The sequence below is a fragment of the Sapajus apella genome, unplaced genomic scaffold, assembly GCF_009761245.1.
Source record: "Sapajus apella isolate SASKATOON/1434 unplaced genomic scaffold, GSC_monkey_1.0 scaffold147, whole genome shotgun sequence".
Lineage (NCBI taxonomy): Eukaryota > Metazoa > Chordata > Mammalia > Primates > Cebidae > Sapajus > Sapajus apella.
The window spans coordinates 368,682-385,235 of NW_022437087.1; the positions used below are offsets into that span (position 1 = coordinate 368,682).

The 16,554-nt window shown below is 45.1% G+C and overlaps 1 protein-coding gene and 1 pseudogene across 5 annotated transcripts in view; one reads left to right on the forward strand and one right to left on the reverse strand.

Annotated features, from left to right (window-relative positions):
- Nucleotides 1-16,554, reverse strand: part of ZNF592 (zinc finger protein 592) — a 53,231-nt gene that overhangs the window by 30,194 nt on the left and 6,483 nt on the right. For 2 of the 4 annotated variants that reach the window (XM_032264800.1, XM_032264802.1), the window contains exon 2: nt 7,250-7,358. The exons of 1 other annotated variant lie outside the window; for it this stretch is intronic. The gene's annotated coding sequence lies outside the window, so the exon portion shown is untranslated. Of the gene's footprint in view, nt 1-7,249; nt 7,359-15,629; nt 16,413-16,554 lie in introns of those variants that run through there. One more of the 4 variants, XM_032264801.1, reaches the window with a different exon arrangement.
- Nucleotides 967-1,538, forward strand: LOC116540980 (annotated as a pseudogene). The gene has a single exon (XR_004264670.1). The product of XR_004264670.1 is annotated as an alpha-ketoglutarate-dependent dioxygenase alkB homolog 7, mitochondrial pseudogene (transcript).

The window sequence follows — 16,554 nt, forward strand, 5'->3', positions numbered from 1 at the left end:
AAAAAAAAAAAAAAAAAAAAAAAAAAAAAAAAAAACAATTAATTGTGTGAAGACTTTAGGTAGGCATTGGTTCAGTATGTAAAATTAAACTAACTTTAAGGATCTCTTGAGTCCTTGAACAGGCCAGGCTGCAATGGCTGGGCAAATTAATCTAGAACTTATGGATTTCTAAATGAAAATTAATTGCTAAGGTGGACAAGCAGACTCCCACGCATATACATATCACTGGCCTCTTGAATACACATCTGAGGCCTGCTTATAGGTCTACGTGACTCCAAGTCTCAGATGTTCTGAGTCAGTCAATGACCCATGTTTCATTTCATGAGGTACCTGCTATTCAAGTCAATAGCAAAAAATGGCCCAAAGAGATTCTCAGCAGTACATAAGAAACAGCTGCCACAGTGGACTCAGGCCAAAAAAAAAAAAAAAAAACAGTTTTTTACTTGTCTTTCCTCCACTTAGTATAGTCCTGCTAATGCACATGTCATAAAATCTGCTGTGAAACATACATCGGATCACCAAGACGTCCTTGTTCAAAATCTCCATGTTGTTTGGGCTAGAGCTCAAACCCTTCAGCCTCACATGGAGGATGCATTCCAGTGTGGTCTCTGCCCACCTCCAGCCACTTCCCAGGGTACCTTTCATTCTGACCCCAGTGGTGGTTCTCTCACATCTTCTCAGGCCTCCGTGCGAGAAGAATACCTGATGCCCCAACCCACCCTGGCCCCAAACATTCTCTGTCTGAGAGCTCCTCATCCCTGAGCTTCTGCTCCAGGCCCCTCCTTCTGATGCCTTCTCTAAGTGCTGCAACTCCAGTCCTCTGCCCTCCTCCTGCTCCACTTTGCTTCTGACGCCTGGGCCTCTCTTCTTCTATGGCAGCACTTCTCACAGGGGCTGGAATCATGCGCTTTCTCATCAGTCCTTCCCATCAGTATGTGAGCCTCTCCTGAGTTGAGGTCATGTCTTTCCCTTCTATTTCCATGACCTAACACACCTAGCTCCCCATGGCAGGTGAGTTATCACTGCTCCCACTGCTCCCAGAACCATTCCTGGATGACTCTCCAACCCTCTGGCTGATGTACCTGCCCCTGCTTGCCCTGTGCAAAGTGCTTGCCCTGTGCAAGGTGCTCTCCTCCGTGCATGTGCTGGACCTGGAAGCTTGGGGCTACATCAAGCCCCACGTGGACAGCGTCAAGTTCTGCGGGGCCACCATCGCAGGCCTGTCTCTCCTGTCTCCCAGCGTTATGCGACTAGTGCACACCCAGGAGCCGGGGGAGTGGCTGGAACTCTTGCTGGAGCCAGGCTCCCTCTACATCCTTAGGGGTTCAGCCCGTTATGACTTCTCCCATGAGATCCTTCGGGACGAAGAATCCTTCTTTGGGGAGCATCAGATTCCCCGGGGCTGGCAAATCTCTGTGATCTGCCGCTCCCTCCCTGAGGGCATGGGGACAGGGGAATCTGGACAGTCGCCCCCAGCCTGCTGACCCCTAGCTTTCTAGACACTGGATTTCTGAATAAAGCTGGGAATGGACAACCCACAAAAAAAAAAAAAAAAAAAAAAAAAAAAAGAGGGGGTTTTTCCTCCCCCCCTGCCATGCCTTTTTCTCGACAACCAAAGATTCCAAGGACAGAATTATATTCCAAGCATTCTAACAAGACTCATAAGATGTTAAAGCTGAAGGGGCGCTTAGAAATCATCTGGTCCAGGGGCTTCCAAATGCCTTTCTGCAGGCTGCTGCTAGATAAGACTGCAAAAGAGTAACATGGAGAATGACTTAAAAATACAGATACCCTAATGGCATTAATGCATTCGTAACGGCAGAAAAAAGAAAAGAGAGAGAAAAATATATATTTTAAAAAAATACATAGATACCCAGGCTCCACCATGATAATTCTGATGCAATAGGTCTGGGATGGATCCCTGCTTTTGGGGTTTTTTTTTTTTGTAAGCTTCCCTGTTGATTCTAGTGCACCGGTCTAGTCCAAACTCTTCATTTTTTATACATGGAGAAGGGAGGTCCAGAGAGGGGAACAGTCACCAAATGCTAAGACTTATGACTGGCACTGAGGGCACAAAGCTGAAGGCCCAGACCCTACGCTTGAGCACCTACACACACATAATCCACTGGAAACATCTGTGGGCACCACTGAGGCTCATCAAAGGCACAGAATTCCTACAGAAGTCACCTCACCCTCCCTTGTGCTCCCTTTTGCTTTATTTATTCTTCCTCGCATCAAAATTTTCTACCTTTACTGTAGTTTACTGAATATTTCAGTAAAATGTTCTCTTTCTCACAATTTTATAAGCCCCTCAATAGGCACTCACTAAATTTTTGTTATTTCTAGATTTGGATCTCTACGTGGATACCTAATAGGCACCTGAGATCTACTATGTCTGAAATCTAGCTCGATTTCCTCCTACAGCCTTCCCCATTTCAGCAAATGACAATGCCATTCTTCCACCTACTTAGGCCTAAACCTCTCTTTCTTTCACACGCTTCATCCAATCCACAAGCAAATCCTGTCAACTCAACCTTCAAAATATATTCAAGTCCAGCCATTTCTCACCACCTCTACCATCACCTCTCCTGTATTCCCACAAAAGCCTGCTAACTGATCTCCTTGCTTCCACCATCAATCTTTATCCCTTTACACTGCTTTATTTTCTTCCCAGCACTTATCACCACCCAGTATACATTATATAATTGTTCATCACCTCATTGTCTTTTTGTAAATTCCAGTGTGTTTACAGGAAGGTAATCCACCATGAGAACGGAGTAACAGGCCAGGCACAGTGGCTCATGCCTATAATCCCGGCACTTTGGGAGGCCAAAACAGGCTGATCACCTGAGGTCAGGAGTTCGAGGCCAGCCTGACCAACATGGTGAAACCCCGTCTCGACTAAAAATATGAAAATTAGGGCTGGGTGCAGTGGCTCACACCTGTAATCCCAGCACTTTGGGAGACCAAGTCAGGCAGATCACGAGGTCAGGAGATCAACACCATCCTGGCCAACATGGTGAAACCTTACCTCTACTAAAAATACAAAAATTAGCTGGGCATGGTGGTGCATGCCTGTAATCCCAGCTACGTGAAGGCTAAGGCAGGAGAATTGCTTGATCCCCAGAGGCAGAGGTTGCAGTGAGCTGAGATCGCACCACTGCACTCCAGCCTGGCGACAGAGCGAGACTTCATCTCAAAAAAACAAAAAAAAATGAAAATTAGCCAGGCACGTGGTGGGCACCTGTAATTCCAGCTACTCAGGAGGCTGAGGCAGGAGAATCACTTGAACCAGGAAGTTGAGGTTGCAGTGAGCAGAGATTGTGCCATTGCACTCCAGCCAGGGCGACAGAGGTAGACTCTGTCTCAAAAAAAAACAAAAAACAAACAAAAAAACACTAAGGAGGAACAACTTGACAAGCTCTTTGTTCAGAATTAAGATTATTCAAGATAGTCACAGATTCCCAAGTGGGTTTATTATGAATCAAACATTTTGCAAATATGCAACTTTTTGTTTTACTTTTTAAAATTTTAGACCTTCAGTGGTGATGGGACCTCATCAGTGGGAAGGGGTCTACCTGAAGTACCCTGTCTATAAATCCTGGGTCCTTGTAATGGCTGATTAAATTAAATATTTTATCACTGGGGAGTGCCTACTGCCCTATGTCCCATGACAAGGTTGTCTGTTTTGAGGATGGGATCAGTGTGACACCACAGGAAAGAAAAGGCTAGCTCTGATAACAATAGGAAAGAGGTAGGCACAGGAAGGGCCTGAGTCTTAAGAAAAGAAGACACAAAAGAGTGGGCAGGGTGGCTCACACCTGCAATCCCAGCACTTTGGGAGGCTAAAGCAGGTGGATCACTTAAGGTCAGGAGTTCAAGACCAGCCTGGTCAATATGATGAAATCCTGTCTCTACTAAAAATACAACAATTAGCCAGGTGTGGTGGTGCATGCCTGTAATCCCAGCTACTCAGGAGGCTAAGGTAGGAGAATTGCTTGAACCCAGGAGGCAGAGGTTGTAGTGAGCTGGGATCACACCACTGCACTCCAGCCTCCAGCCTGGGCGACAGAGCAAGACTCTGTCTCAAAATAAAAAAAGAGAGAGAGAAAAAGAAATGATACTGGCCAGGCACTGTGGCTCGCACCTATAATCCCAGGTATGAGGCTGAGGCAGGTAGATCATTTGAGACTAGGAGTTCAATACCAGCTGGGCAACATGGCCACACCCCCATATCACTACAAAAAATAAAATTAAATTAAAATTAAAATTAGCTGGGCATGGTGGCACGTGCCTGTAGTCCCAGCTACTCAAGAGGCTGAGGTGGGAGGATTGCTTGAGCCTGGGAGGTTGAGGCTGCAGTGAGCGAGGATTGCACCACTGCACTCCAGGATGGGTGACACAGCAAAACCCTGTCTTCGAAAAGAAAAGAAAAGAAAAGAAAAGAAAAGAAAAGAAAAGAAAAAAACAAATAAAAAGAAAATACAACTCTGTGAACAAACTGAAATACCAATGTACTGTATACTTTAAATGGGTAAATTGTATGGCATGTGAATTACATCTCAATAAAGCTGCTGTATTTTTTAAAAGGTAGAAAAAGAACTAGAGGTAGCTGGGATTATACAAGACTATAAAACTGACTGGGACAAGAAGAAACCAGGCATAGACAGCAAACACAGTTTACACAGAGCTGAGGATTTTGACAAAAACTGATATTTTGTAAACTGTACCCCTTTTACCTTTCCTTATTTGCAAACAGATCTCGGCAATAACCTGGCACCACATTTTGTTAGAAGGAAACAGGACCTAGAGATTTGAGAAAAAGGGGTACAGGACTCCTCTTGTTCACACACCATGCTGGTGTGTTCCTCCCAGTGAACTTTGCAAATGCATCATCTCTTGGTAGTGGGGACCCCTAAATTGAAGCAAGAAGCCAGCAGCCGCAGACCTGCTGCAAACCAAGCCTCGACTCCCGAGGCAAAGGACCCTAGAAAACAGAAAGTGGCCATTCCACAAGATTACTCTTTCTCCACTTCTGGTACCTCTGTGTTTGGTGGCTTTGAGGGTGCCACCAGTCTCATCCACCACAGACAACCTACAGTTCCAAAGCTTCCTAAACTGACAGTCTGGAGGGGCACAAGGAGCATGCTATTACTCTGAGAGGCATCTCTATGGTTGCCTGAGTTTAGGAGCTGGTGAGTCAAAGGGCTGGTAAAGTTTCCCTCCCAGGTGCTCTGTTCTCAGTCCCCTTTCCTTACACACACACACCCATACCCCCTCTTCTCTTCCTCCTCCTCTCTCTCCCTATTCCTTCTTCCATGGTACACTACGCTTTCTCTCTATATGTTCTATTCCCCCATCCCTTCTCCTTCTCCCCTCCACCCCCACCACTGCCTCTCCAGCTCCCACTCTCTCTCTCATGTCTCTCTGCCTCCCCAGCTCCTGCTCTCTTCCTCATGCCTCTCTTCCTCCCTCTTCTCTCCTTTCCCTCTCAACACAGATCTGGGGGTTCTCTTTCAGCACGACTGTTCAGACATGAAGGAAGCCAGCTTTCAGCAGCAAAGTAGGGCCCCAGCCAAAGCAGCCTTTCACCAACAACCCAGCACAGCAACAGATGCAATATCTAGGCGTTCTGTATGTGCCTACTGTACGTCCCTGGTGATCCAAGGGAATGACAGGCAATGACATGTCCCTATGTACCTTTCAACGATCAGACAAATGGACTATTAAGAGCCTCCACATAGTGAAATGTCTACAGATAAAATAATGTGACATTTGGAATTGGCCTCAAAATAACGCAGGGCAAGAAAAAGAGAGCAAGGAGGAAATACATAAATGAAACAAGATGGACCACATAGCCAGGCATGGTGGTATGTGCCTGTAGTTGCAGCTACTTGGGAGGCTGATGTGGGGGGATTGCTTGGGCCCAGGAGGCAAAGGCTGCAGTGGGCCTTGATCGCGCCACTGCACTCCAGATTGGGTGACAGAGTGAGACACCGTCTCAAAAAAAGAAATAAAATTAAAACAAAAAATTGACCATGAATTGATAACTATTGAATCTGAGTGAGTACAGAGGTTTATCATATTATTTTTTTCTATATTTGTACATTTCAGCACAATAGAGACCCACCCTTTGGCTAGTAGATTCTATGGGTCCAACTAAGATACACCAAGATCACATACTCATCAGGAAAGCTATTATTTAAAAACAAAACAAGGCCGGGCGCAGTGGCTCACACCTGTAAATCCCAGCGTTTTGGCAGGCTGAGGCAGGCAGATCACAGGTCAAGAGATGGAGACCATCCTGGCCAACATGGTGAAGCCCTGTCTCTACTAAAAATACAAAAATTAGCTGAGCATGTGGTGCACGCCTGTAGTCCCAGCTACTCAGGAGGCTGAGGCGGGAGAATCACTTGAACCTGGGAGGCAGAAGTTGCAGTGAACCAAGATCGCACCACCGCACTCCAGCCTGGCAACACAGCAAGACTCCGTCTCAAAAATAAAATAATAATAACAAGTGCTAGTGAGGATGTGGAGAAATCAGATTCCTTGTGCATCACTGGTGGGAATGTAAAATGGTGAAGCTGCTACAGAAAGCAGTTGGCAGTTCCTTGAAAAAATTAAACAAAATTACCATATGATCCAGCAATTCCACTTCTGGGTATTTACTCAAAAGAATTAAAAGCAGGGGGACACAAGATATTTGCACACCCATGTTCATGGCAGCATTATTCATAACGCCCAAAGGTGGAAGCAACCCAAGCATCTATCAACAGATGAAAGGATAAACAAAATGTGGTATATACATACGATGCAATATCACTAGCTTTAAAAAGGAAGGTAATTCTGACACATGCTACAACATGTGCACGAAGGAGCCTTGTGAAAAATAAGCCAGATATAAAGGACAAATATTGAATGATTCCACTTACATGAGGTCCCTAGAGGAAGCAACTTCATAGAGACAAGAAGTAGAAGTGTGGTTGCCAGGGGTTAGCGGGCGCAAGAGAGGGCATTATTGTTCAATAGGTCAAAGTTTCAGTATGAGATGATGTCAGATTCTGGAGATGGACAGTGGTGATGCTTGCACAATTGTAAATGCATTTAATACCACCGAGCTACACTTAAAAATGGTAACTCCTGTTATATGTATTTTATCATCAAAAAAAACAAAATCCGGGAACAAAAAAATCTCATGTCCAAATTCTTGGCTTTTCAAGGCCAGCTCAGGTCAACCTAGACATCATACCTTAGAGAGGATCTCAAAACAAGGGTGTGGCGAGCGTTGCTAGGGGAGCAGAGCTGCGGAGAAAGGAAAAACTTCTACCTAGGCACATGGTCTAGAGTCCAAACACCACCTACGGAAAGAAGAAAAACAAAATGTTTTTTTAAGTGGGTCTGAAGGTAAACGTTAGAGTAAGGAAAGATAGTTTAAAAAACTAATAATAATAATCCAAGCATAAGGAAGACCCTGAGAAAAATTCCCAAACATAAATTCAAGCAGGCCACAAATGCAGTCAAAGACAAAACTTTCCCAGCTCCACGTCTGCTGCCCTCCCGCTACTATAGGCTGGTGTTTCAGAGCACAGACTCTATTGGGTTCAAATCCTAGTTCTGCTACTTACTAGCTGTGTGACCTAGGGCAACATTCTTCACCTCTGTCTGTTTTTCCACATGTAAAATGGGCTATTACAGGGATCAAATGAGTTAATATTTATAAAGTTCTTACAACACTGCCTTTCACATAGCAAATACATGTTTGCTGAGTATTATGCCACCAACCTCAATGGCCAGCAAGCTTTCCCTCCTAAGTTTTCAGAGTGCCCCAGAGATTGCTGGCCAGAAGCGTGGAGAGAGGCCAGAAAAACAAGGGAGGTAAAGCTGGGCTTAGTTTACCCCTCCACACAACTCCTCCAGTGCCTGCTGAAGCTAAAGAAGCAAAGGGCCAAGCAGGGGCCAGTGGGGCAGGTGAGCTGCAGAAATCATGGCAGTAGCAGATGGCAGCGTAGGAAGAGGTCAGCACCAAGCAGGTGATGAGAATGAGACACAAAATGGGGAAAGCTGACAGAACCCTTTAAAAAAAAAAAAAAAAAAAAACTAGGTGGTCCTTAACTGTAGCCAAACATGAGAATCACCTTGGGAACTTTGGAAGCTACTAATACTTGGTCATGACACCCCTAAAATTCAGATTTCATTGACTAGTATTGAGAAACACAGGTTAACAGCCCATCAACTACATGTACCCACAAAGGACCTAATAAAAGGACTCATCCCCTGAATTTCTTGTTCTGCCCATTGTCACTCTAATCCTACATTCCCTCACTTGACTTCATTTTTGTCCAATTTTGACAGAGCAACATTTAGTTTGGATTCTAAAGAGTAATAACAGACAATATTAACGTAAAAATGTAGAAGGGAAGGGAAAGAAACCAATTATCCCAATTCTACGGAAAGAAACTACAGAAAACTTTTCTGAAGGTTTTCCTTTTCTTATTTGGACTTTCACATTTCAAAAAATAAACTAACAAGCAGACACTGTGCAGTCCAAATGAGGACAAAAGTCAGAGATCAGGGACCAAGGGGTGTCTTAGGTCTGCCATCCAATAGTTAATAAACTGGGAGGTGCTCCAATGAGTGTACCTGGTTATTTACTTCAGATTAACCTTGGTTCCTCTGGCCACCAGCTTCTGTGGGTTATCCAGACAGCCTCTCTCATATGCGCAATCATGCAGTTTGGCCGAAGACAGGGGCTAACAAACCTGAGCTTCAGGCTTCACTTCCAGGCTGGCTGCTTCTCCCTAATCACACACTCATGCTTGGATGTATAGGAATTTTACAGTGTATAACATACTCTTCCTACTTCACAAGGAACTCACCAGTGAGTGAACTAAGAATGGCACTCAGGGGGTGGGATAACATGGGGAGAAATGCCAGATATAGGTGGCAGGGGGATGGAGGCAGCAAACCACATTGCCATGTATATACCTATGCAACAATCCTGCATGATCTGCACATGTACCCCAAAACCTAAAGTACAATAAAAATAAAGAAAGAAAGGCAGGCCTGCCTGCCTCCAAGAACCAAGCTGCCCTTGTACTCTGACCTCCGAACCAGCAGGTCAGCTTTCACATTTCAAATTTCCCAACACACTCATCTTCCCAAGGTGCTACTGGATAGGGCACAAATTTTCATCCAATTTGGTATTGAGACATTCACTATAGCCCTGGCCATAATGATGACACACCTTAGAGTGTTGTTAAGACCAAGATTAGACAATATTGTTCTAAAACACTGTTCTAGATTAGAGCTTCTTCCAACACTAGAAAGATTCAGGGCTATGACAGCCAAAGAGATTCAGGAAACGATTAAATTTAAACCACTTACTCTACAAGCAAGTAAACTGAGGCCCAGAGAGGTAAGGTAATCAAATGAGAAAAGGTACATAAACTGAAGAGTTTTTATTACTATGGAAGATTCCTGTTATTCCTGGAAAGGTCACAGGGCCCTTGGTTGCCCTTCCCATCAGAGTAGCTAAAGTCTCCTACTCATAGTTACCCATTCAAATCTCTCCACCTAATACAGGGGATAAGGCTTATTTAACCCACAGACCAGTGCTTCTTGGCCCTGGAGCAATCCTAATGCCTGACCCCATCTCAGACCAATTAAACCAGAAATTCCAGAAATGAAGCCACCAAAGGATCCCCAAAACCCATACCTTCCCCCATGGATTCCTTAAACCCACTCCAGCCCGAAGGGCTTTTGCACTTGTCCTTCTCTCCAGTCTGACTGCTCTTTCCTCAGATATCTGCGTGACTCACTCACTTCCTTCAGACCTCTGCTCAAAGGCCATTTAATCAATGAGATTTCTCTGACTTCTCAATTGAAAATAGAAAATCTGCCTCCCCCCAAACCCCTCATCCAACATCCCTGCTTTATTTTTTCTGTAGCACTTTTCATTATCAGTTATATGTTACTTGTTATCTATAAATGCCTACATGCCAGAACATGAGCTCCATAAGAGTAAGATTTGTGTGAATTTTCTTCCTTGCTATATTCCCAGTGCCTAGAATAGTGCCTGGCACATAGCAGACCATCAGATGTATATTCTAAATGGACACATCAGGAACATAAATCTCAAAATATGACACATACCAAAAGATCATAAAGCAGCAACCATTTGGTTGATTATAGAAAACACACTTCTCTACTGAGCTCATCTGGCAAAACCCTTATTAAAAACAGGTTAGAAGCCTAATAAAACGGAAACCATCCAGAAATAAGTATTTCTAGACAATCCATTCCAATGGGTTTGTTCATCATAGACAATTTGTTCTGAGAAATGAACATACGGAAATAGAAAATGAAGTTGAAAGGTGATGGATCAATGGCTTTCAGACACCATCTTAGCCTATGTGCTGATTCAGAAGAAAGCCTGCGTGCACTGACAGCTACACTCAGGAAGAGTTTTCAGCAGACCAGAAAAAACAGGCTCCTCTCCTGGGATTACACTTCGCGAGGTGAAGGTGCAGTCTGGGATATTAACGCCTGCTTAGCCCCAGATCCCTCAACCTGATGAACACCTTCAGCGACCTGAGGAGGACCTTTCCCTTTCCTTTCTCCTACTTATACCCCACCTGCTTCCTAAACTCATTGGAAACCACTGACAGCACTTTAAACTCTACCACATTCGGAGCACTGGAAGCCCCTGTCAAGGCCACCACACAGCAGCTGGGGAGCATCCCACCATTAGTCTCACTGATGTCACCTATTCCATTCCATGTCTGCCAACCCCATCCTTGCTCTTTCCTTGCCCCCTCTGGTCTCTCTCTACTTGGTCATCTCACATGTTTCTCTAAGACTGATCCTTCCCAAACACCTTTTTTTTTTTTTTTTTTTTGAGATGGGGTTTCATTCTTTCGTCTAGGCTGGAGTTCAGTGGCATGATCCTGGCTCACTGCAACCTCTGCCTCCCAGGTTCAAGCAATTCTGCCTCAGCCTCCCAAGTAGCTGGGATTACAGGCACCCGCCACCATGCTCAGCTAATTTTTGTATTTTTAGTAGAGACGGGGTATCACCATGTTGGACAGGCTGGTCTCAAACTCCTGGCCTCAGGTGATCCACCCGTCTCGGCCTCCCAAATGCTGGAATTACAGGTGTGAGCAACCACGCCCAGCCCGAACACCATTTTTATCAGGTCACTTACCCTGCTCAAAAACTCTTCCTGGGCCAGGCATGGTGGCTCATGTCTGTAATTCCAGCACTTTGGGAGGCCGAGGTGGGTACATCACCTGAGTTCAGGAGTTCGAGACCAGCCTGGCTGACATGGCAAAACCCCATCTCTACTAAAAATACAAAAAATTAGCCGGGCGTGGTGGCACATGCCTGTAATCCCAGCTACTTAGGAGGCTGGGGCAACAGAATTGCTTGAACCTGGGAGGCGGAGGTTGCAGTGAGCCAAGATCACACCATTGCACTCCAGCTTGGGCAACGAGGGAAACTCCATTTCAGGAAAAAAAAACAAAAAAAACACTCTACCTGCAGCCTACTACATTGGTCCAACCCTCGGGCCAGGCTTTCAAAAACCTCCATAACATAGGCCTAAGACTAGGGCTACTATTTTCATATTTCAGCAGCTGCCCCTCACTTGTCTTGCGGCACCAACTCACTGCCTCCCTGCTGAACAGCACCAGTAAGATGGGGCTACAGAGACTGGAATAGACTGGACCACGTCTCCAACCTCCATTGCTGCTGAGAGCATCCCCTTCATCCTCCTCTCCGCCACCCAACCACACTCCTTCTCTCCCACTCCAGCTGCTAACTACACTGCCCTTTGCTACCCCATCTCCACACCACACACACACCATAGATATGCAAGCATGCACTTTTATTCATTCAATAATATTAAGCACCATTACTATGTGCCAGGCCTTGTTCTAGTCACTGTGGATACCACAGTGAACAGAACAGATTAAATTCCTGCCCATGTAGAGCTGATAATCTACTGGAAGGAGACAGACATACAGACACAGATTCGTAAAAGTCATACTTATTATCTTTCTCAACCAAGGCTTGTCATATGAAATCAGAAGAGTGAATATATTCACAGTTATGAAGTTAAGTGAGAGGGCAAGCCATGAGAATATGGAGGAGAAGAGCTTTTAGGCAGAGGGAAGAGCAAGGAGGAAGAGAAAGCCCCTGAAGCAGAAGGATTAGGAGATGGGGCTGAGAGGCAGATGATGGCAGGCCATTGCTAGGTCTCTGACCTTGACTCTAAGATAAAAGACTACAGGAGGATTTGGAGAAGAGTGATGTGCTCAGACCAACATTTTCTTTGTTGCTGATGGTTCTTTTCTTACCACTTATCCTCAAATTCTATCAGATTGACATTTTAAAAGGATCACTTCCCTATGCCTATCCATCTCAGCTGTACATCATTAGGGAGAATTACAAAAATTTCTTTTTGAATGTTCCCAAATGTTCTAAACTGAGCACATATAATTTTTCAAATGAGGGGTAAAAAATCTCTCCAATCCTTATAGACTTGGCTCAAATTCCAATTCTGCCTCAAAACCCCTGTACAAGGCAGGGCTAGCCCACACTGTACCCTACGCCCCAGCCAGCAAGACCACCAAGGTGGGCCCAGTGTCAGCAATGAGGTGGTACAACAATCCTCACTGCAGGAACCGATACGCATTAATGTTTCTTTTGCTGCCTTCATTTCTCCCACATAGGCGTGTGTCTCTACAGACACTCTTGCCCCCAAGTGCCTGCCTGGGTCCCAGTCTTTCTCTCAGTTGACTTAATTAATTCCTGGTAACTAAAGATGCTGTTTGGTGATGATGTACTAAGAGTATGACCTCTCCCAAGGAATGTAAATAATTTAAAAGATGGAAATGCAAAATCCTTAGACTCAGAGGAATGGGGCTGGAATGACAGGCACTGGGGTTCATATTTTGTGGACAGGAGGCCAGCTTCTCCTATAAGGTATGGCACTTAGGAAGCGGCGTCGAGGGGCGACAGGTGAAGTAATGAAAGATGAGAATACATCATTGTCACCACCTCTCTCCTCCCAAATGGCCATTCAATCCATTTTGGGTATTAAAGAATATTCCCTAGAGGTAATCCCAGCCATCTCAGAGGGTGACCTGTGTGCCAGTGACCACCACCCTCAGAAAGAAAAGCCCCCTTAAGACACTTCTGGTCTGAAAGCAAATTGTTCTCTAATTGCTTTCAGTGGGGGAAATCCTGGAGGGCAAAGTTCATTTCACATGATTCTTTTATGCTCTACCCAGATCTGGACTGGGTCCAGCGTAGATCTTTTATAAGCAACTGTGGAATACGGATCTTAATTAGAATGTTTACTTATATTTAAAATCTTGAGGGTGTTTCCTTAGCAAGGCAAAGGGCACGGGGAGACCATAGAGAGAGGCCTTAAGGTAGGTGTCCAATGCAACCGAATTGGCAAAAAAGAGTAGAATGCTATTGCAAAAAGGCTCCACAAAATTTTACTTATTTAGTTAGAGACAAAGTTTCACTCTGTCACCTAGACTGGAGTGCAGAGGCACAATCACAGCTCACTGCAGCGTAGACTTCCCAGCCTTGGGTGATTCTCCCACCTCAGCCTCCCAAGTAGCTGGGATTGAATACAGGTCTGCGCCACCATGCCCAGCTATTTTTTTGTATTTTCAGTAGAGATGGGGTTTTGCTATGTTACCTAGGCTGGTCTCGAACTCCTGAGGTCAAGCAATCCACCTGCCTCAGCCCCACAAAGTACTGGGCTTACAGGTGTGAGCCACCTCACCTGGCCTCCACCAGACTTTAAATACAAGTAAACATGCTAATTAAGAATATGATAAGCCAGGCGTCATGGCTCTCACCTGTCAGCCCAGCATTTTGGGATGCCAAGGGGGGCAGATGACTTAGCTCAGGAATTCAACACCAGCCGGGGTAACATGGCAAAACCCCATCTCTACAAAAAAATACAAAATACTAGCTGGTATGATGGTGCATGCCTGTAGTCCCAACTGTTCGGGTGGCTGAGGTGGGAGGATCACCTAAGCCCGGTTGGTCGAAGCTGCAGTGAGTCGTGATCACGCCACTGCACTACAGTCTACACAACAGAGTGAGACCGTCTCAAAAAAATTGTTTTTAACAAAGGATAGATGGCAGCTCGCCACACCTGTAATCCCACACTTTGGGAGGCCAAGGTGGAAGGACAGCTTCAAGCCAAAAGTTTGAGACCAGCCTGGTCAACACAGTGAGACTCTGTCTCTACAAAAGAAATAAACAAAACTAATTAGCCAGGCATTGTGGCCCATGCCTGTAATTCCTACTCTGGAGGCCGAGGTGCAAGGATTGTTTGAGCCCAGGAGGTCAAGACTGCAGTGAGCTATGATTACACCACTGCATTCCAACTCCAGCCTAGGTGACGGTGCCAGACCCAATCTCTTAAGAAAAAAGAATAATGGCCAGAGACAGTGGCACACCTGTAGTCCCAGCTACTCAAGAAGGTAAGGGCCAGGTGCTGTGGCTCATGCCTGTAATCCCAGCACTTTGGGAAGCTAAGGTGAAAGGATTATTTGAAGCCAGGAGTTTGAGACCAGCTTAGTTAATATAGCAAAACCCCATTATCTCTACAAAAATAAAAAAAATTTTTTTAATTGTTTTAATTGAGACAGTCTTACTCTGTCACCCACGCCAAAGTGCACTAGTGTGACCTTGGCTCAGTGCAACCTCTACCTCCCAAGTTCAAGTGATTCTTTCACCTCAGCCTGCCCAGTAGCTGGGACTACAGACTCACACCACCATGCCCAGCTACTTTTTTATATTTTTAGTAGAGACGGGGTTTTACCACGTTGGCCAGGCTGGTCTTGAACTCCTGACCTCAAGTGATCCACCTGCCTCAGTCTCCCAAAGTGCTGGGATTACAGGAGTGAGTCAATGTGCCCGGTAAAAAAAAAAAAAAAAAAAAATTAAGGGAGGATCGTTTGAGCCTAGGATTTCGAATCCAGTTAGGACAACATAGCAAGACTCCCATCTCAAAAAAAAAAAAAAAAAAAAAAAAAATCTAATATTTTTAAGAGCCTAAAGATTTACAGCCTTAATAGAGTATTAGATGGTGAAACAGTTTTTATACCTCAGCCAGTTAAGTTCAAGACTGGGGAGTCTACAGTGCAAAGGCAGATAGCAGCCCAGCCACACAGATCAGAGCTTTGGCTGGGTCATGCCCAGAAAAATCTGAACTGCTCAATGCTCACCCCAGGCCCCCTTTTCTGAAAATGCCAAAGCTCTGCCTCAAATGTGTCTTCAAGCCCTACCATGTCCCTGAGATGGCTTGCAGTTCCAATGGACACCTATCTTCAAAACCTCTCTGTGTGGTCTCACTCTACCAAGAACTAAACTGACAGAAAAGAGTAGAATGCTGTAAACTACAGCACACCAGGAGAATAAAAGCGGAGCCAGAGTCCACTCTGCTGGCTTCCGTTGGCTCTAGCTTGCCAAGGGCAATGTGGGTAAAATGTTACCGCATCCAAAGACTGGTTATGAGGAAGGAGCAGCCCTCCACCTTGCCCCTAATATGAACTAAACCCCTAAAGCGGGGAAATCCCAGGAATGCATGGGAGGCTTACACATGAGAACTCTTGCTCTTCACAGTCCTTTGATCCCCAGGTTGTAATATCAAGCAAGGCCTCTAGAATCCCCCATGCTGATGGAGAGACTGAGCCCAGTGGGCCATAGGAGGCAGCCCAGAGCCACACCAGAAAAGGAGTGATTTCTTTGGAAACACCCATAAAGAAAGCAACCAACGAATGAAGCTAGAAGCCAAGTCACACTCTACTCAGCAGCTCCTTCCAGGAGGGTACAGCCCTGCCTCTCTGAATTCAGGGACTATCCCAATCAGAGGTGCTAGCCTAACCCACCTGTTTGAATGCATATCTAACAAAAGCATCTTACCCTGGGAGTGACAGAGGAGGCCAACTCCAACATCGTACATCTCTCTAGGGACATAGTTCTAGGCAGTTTTTAAGTTTTTGCTTTAGGACATTCAATGTTTGTCTCCAAAATGAAATTAAGCTTATAGGACGCTTGTTTGTTTTTGTAAAGATGATATATACGTCTGTATAAAATTCAAATGATAGGAAGAAAATATAAAGTAAAAACCACCCCAATCCCTCCACTCAGAGGTAAGATCTTACCGGAAACTCTGTCCTTCCTGAGAAGCAAGTCTATTCTGAGTTAGACATGGGATATAGGTCTTGCGTTCTCTGGAAGAGCCAGTGAATTTATTTTTGTGGAGGACCCTTAACACCAGCTCTGGACTACTTGAAAAAGTTTCAGGCTGTGCACAGAGGTACATATCTACAGTCCCAGCTACTCAAGAGGCTAATAAGGCAGGAGGACTGCAGTGGTTCATGCCTGTAATCCCAGCACTTTGGGAGGCCAAGGCAGGATTATCACTTGAGGTTAGGAGTTTGAGACCAGCCTGGCCAACATGGTGAAATCCCATCTCTACTAAAAATACCAAAAAAAAAAAAAAAAAAAAAAAAAAAAAAA